General features: G+C 44.7%; 1 long non-coding RNA gene across 1 annotated transcript in view; it reads right to left on the bottom strand.

The window, feature by feature from the left end:
* Positions 1-2,095: 2,095 nt before the first annotated feature.
* The window catches only part of LOC102546629 (uncharacterized), a 14,102-nt gene continuing 11,694 nt past the window's right edge, over positions 2,096-4,503 (bottom strand). The window contains exons 2-3 of the long non-coding RNA XR_005489367.2: positions 3,542-4,503; positions 2,096-2,336 (exon numbers count right to left, since the gene is read on the bottom strand). The exon at positions 3,542-4,503 is cut by the window's right edge and continues 1,118 nt beyond it. This is a non-coding gene — a long non-coding RNA (uncharacterized LOC102546629). The remainder of the gene's footprint in view (positions 2,337-3,541) is intronic.

The following is a 4,503-nucleotide window of genomic DNA, read 5'->3' as shown; positions in this document are numbered from 1 at the left end:
CAAAGCTCTGAGTTTAAGGGCGAAGCATAAAATGGGTCTGGTAGAAAGATCTACTCCGGGGTTGGAGGCAGGAGGATCGGAAGGTCAAGAGGATCCTGGGTTACATGAGACCTGTCTCAGAAAAAAAAAAAAAGCAAGTCAAGAAATGATATCATAATACAATATTCTAATTCTGTAAAAAAATAAAAAAGAAATGGGTATTTAAAACGTGTGATTTTGTTTCCTGCCTGTGCGAGCCATGGCTCTTTCGCTCTCCCAGACTGCTGGGTCTGAGGGGGGGGGGCTTACAGAAATCAAAATGTATCCACCAGACTGGACCACCCTTTCTTTTAAAGTCTCCCTTTTGTTAAGGAGGCCCTCAACACAGCAGACTCACAGGCGTGCAACAGGCCATGGGGAAGTGCACCACAGGGGTGTGAGGGAGCCTGCAGAAAAGGGGTTACAACCTCCCTTCCCGAATGCACAGAGGCTGCAAGGCTGGTGGCTCTTCTCCTGCACACTTCTCCACGTGGACCCTGTACAGCTGAGAGCTTCACCTTTCAGCTCCATGCAGCCGTGCCAGCAAGTCAAGCCTTAGCACCCGTTTCCTTTCTTGATTTCTATTACTTAACGTCCGCACTGGCGTATGTCCCCTTACGGTGTTACTTTTGTCCGTTAGGTATCAGGACTGATACTGAGATTTCTCCACCCAGACTGCTGTGCGACCTTCTTTACTACGCCCTTCAGCCACATCTCACCCAGTGGTTATTGCTATATCTTTTCTTCTTTCTCTCTTCTTTGTTGCTTCCTCTTCTTATCTCTTCATTGTAAACTTGCACCGAGTTAGCAATCTGTAATTTTGTAGCCACTAACAACACCCCAGCTACTACATCCAAGTTCTGTCTGAACATTCTGAGTACTTCAACTGAACTGATTTAATGAGCAATGAAATAACCCGAGATATGTAAATCTCAACACTATAATATAAGAAACACACACACACAAACCCATAAGGAACAAACAAACAAGAGGTCCCATGACCCCCTTAAAAATCACTGTCATTACAGAAGCAGTATCTACCGAGAGTGAGTTACATGAAATCTCAGACACTGGCTTAGTGTCAGTCACTATTGTGAAGGGAGAGGTTATTTCACTCTCTCTCCCACAGCAGTTCCATGGTACTCCCAGTTTCATAACATTCTCAGCTCATCATCAAAGAAAAGGCAGGAACCTGGAGGCAGGAGCTAATGCAGAGGCCAAGGAGAAGTGCTACTTACTGGCTTGCTTCCCCTGGCTTGCTCAGCCTGCTTTCTTATAGAACCCAGGGGGGCCCTGTGCACAAACAGCTGTGTCCTTCCCCAATCACAGGGAGTGGCATGATTAAGAGGTGTGGTCTTGTTGGAGTAGGTGTGTCACTGTAAGTGGGCTTTAAGACCCTCATCCTAGCTGCCTGCAAGTCAGTATTCTGCTAGCAGCAGCCTTCAGAAGAAGATGTAGAACTCTCAGCTCCTCCTGCACCATGCCTGCCTGGATGCTGCCATGTTCCCACCTTGATGATGATGGACTGAACCTCTGAACCTGTAAGCCAGCCCCAACTAAATGTTGTCCTTATAAGAGTTGCCACGGTCATGGTGTCTGTTCACAGCAGTAAAACCTTAACTAAGACAATCACTAATTAAGAAAACGCCCTACAACCTCCCATGCCGCTGGATCTTATGGAGGCATTTTTTTTTTCCCAACTGAGGCTCCTTCCTCCCAAATATCTCTAGCTTGTGTCAAGTTGACATGAAACTAGCCAGCAAAGAGAATTCAAAACAATAATTATAAGCATGTTCACAGCTAAATGAAATAAGTAAGGTAATGGATGAGATGAAAGGAATACAATAGGGAGAGATACTGAACACTGATCTGAAGACCTAGAAGCAAACTGAAGGCGACTGAAAGCTCTGTGGAAAGTCTCACCAACACAGTGAGTCAAAGAAAGCACAGGATATCTGAGCTCTTTTTTTTTAAATGCCATTTTTTGGATATTTTATGTATTTACTTTTCAAATGTTATCCCCTTTCCCCCTTCTCCGGTCCCCACTCCCCCTGCTTCTATGAGGGTGCTCCCCCTCCCACCCACCCACTCCCACCTCACTGATCTGGCGTTCCCCTACACTGGGGAAATGAGCCTTCACAGAACCAAGGGCCTCTTTTCCTATTGATGCCAGACAAGGCCATCCTCTGCTACATATGTGGCTGGAGCCATGAGTCCCTCCATGTGTACTCACTGGTTGGTGGTTTAGTCCCTGGGGGTTCTGAGGGTTCTGGTTGTTTGACACTGCTGCTTTTAAGATGTCCAGCAACTGCTACAATCTAACAAGGACGAAGACCAAATAAGAAGGTTGTAGGGGACCTGTTAGAGATATATATAACTCTCAGAAAAGACCACATCTATTAATAGTAAGCACACAGAACAGGAATATATCCTAAAGGCATAGAAAATATTTTCAAAGAAATCATAACAGAAAATTTGCCTGAGCTGGGAAAAGAAAGGCTAATCCAGATACAGGAGAAACCTAAGGCAAAGAACCTGCCTCATGTTGTAATCCAAACACTTTTGGAAATGGCGACGAAGGAGAAACACCAAGCGGCAGATAAAGGCAGGCACATCAGAACAGCATCACACTCAGTGAATTCACAATTAGATGGAACATGGATAGCCCATGGAGATTGGAAAGCTCTATTTCAAGTTTTGAGAGCTCACAATTACTAACTCAGACTACATAGCTTACGAACCTGTCTGTCTTATTAAAGGGGAAGGACAAACTTCCATGATGAAAAACTGTCTTAAGGAATCTGTGACCTCTAAATCAGTTTCACACAAGACACATGGAGGAGTCTTTCAGCCAAAAGACACAGAGAGAATAAGCCATGGGGCTGAGGTGGTTCCACAGTTCAGAGGTCTTACTGTTCTTCCAGAAGACCCAACTTTAATTCCTAGGACTTACGCCAATTATTACCAGTCATGGAAACTAAAAACAAAATAAAAAATATATGATAACCTAAAAGAAATGGATGACTTTCTAGATACTATGACCTACAGATGTTAAAGCCCTTGCTTATTGTAGATACGTCTATCTACAATAAGCAGTATAATTGAAGCAATCATTTAAAGAATTCCTCCTTAAGGAAAAAAAACTCAAGGACCAATGGATTCACTGGTGAATTTTATCGGAGCCTCAAAGAAGAACTAACACCAATGCTTCTCAAACTGTTCCCTGAAACACAAAAGGAAGGATGATTTCAAAACTCATTTTATGGGGCGGCTGTTACCCTGATTTGAAAACTAGCAAAGATGCAACAACAACAACAACAGAAAAAAAATTATAGGCCAACCTCCTCTGAACATAGACCCAAAATTTCGGCACACTTGCCGACCAAAGTCAAGAATGCATCAAAAACAGGGGTTGGGGATTTAGCTCAGTGGTAGAGCGCTTGCCTAGCAAGCGCAAGGCCCTGGGTTCCGTCCCCAGCTCTGGAAAGAAAAAAAAAAAAGAATGCATCAAAAAGTCACTCACCAACAAATTGGATTTTTTTTTCCTCCAGAGATGCAGGGATAGTTCAACATACGTCAACAGGTAGTTAACCCAAACTGATAATGTAAAAAGATAAAAGTATTACATAGGGCAGTTTGCATGGAGTTACTCGGCAAGAATGAGTGAAGGATGGGTAACCCTTCTCCCAGAAAGCCCAAAGTATAAAACAAAAGCCTCAATGCCAGGTACGGGACACCTGCCGAAAATTATTGCTTGGAGAGGTTCCCAAGGGACCTGAAACAATACATATTATTACCATAATTCTTAACTGTCCTAGATGATAAGAGCCCACTGCTGAATACTACATACATACACTACATACTTTTGTTTGGAGACAGAGAATCCAAGCTGCAACTGACTAGGAAATGCCTTCCCTGATGGCCGACTTCTATGATCCTGGAAGGGGTTATTCGGACTACAGTGGGACAAAACACATCTGCAGTCTCCTGCCTGCTGCAGTGCCCAGTGGTGGTGCATTAGCGGCATGCTTTTACGGTGCAACCAGCTGCCCTTCGACTGCATATGGGGCTTGCTCCACTCGACTCTGTAAACTTAGTCCAAAGCCCATGGCCAGGAAGGCCATAAATGCTTGCAGGGGACCTGTGATCACCGGTTTTCTAAATGATCGTGTTGTCAAGCTGCCTTTTAAATATTTATAACTGTAGATTGGCGTGCTCTCAAGACTGGGTCGGGGAGTTGTCGGCTTGTGGTGGGCAGTGGTTACTACATAGACTCACAACTGGTCAGAGTGAGGGGCATAAGTGACCCTGAGTGGTCAGACCTAACTGGGACGTTGTATCAGCCTCCCCCTCCCCTGCACCCAGGCTCGGGGAACATGGTGGAAGAGTAGGCAGAAGAATATAAGAACTGGAGGCCGGGCAGAGTGCTATGAATAGTGTCTCCTAGACAGGACGTGGTCATTGCCCTCCAGGCTCACATCAGAA

Source organism: Rattus norvegicus, chromosome 9 (assembly GCF_036323735.1).
Source record: "Rattus norvegicus strain BN/NHsdMcwi chromosome 9, GRCr8, whole genome shotgun sequence".
Classification (NCBI taxonomy): Eukaryota; Metazoa; Chordata; class Mammalia; order Rodentia; family Muridae; genus Rattus; species Rattus norvegicus.
The sequence above is the reverse complement of the archived record's forward strand: the minus strand, read 5'-3'. Positions and strand labels throughout refer to the sequence as shown.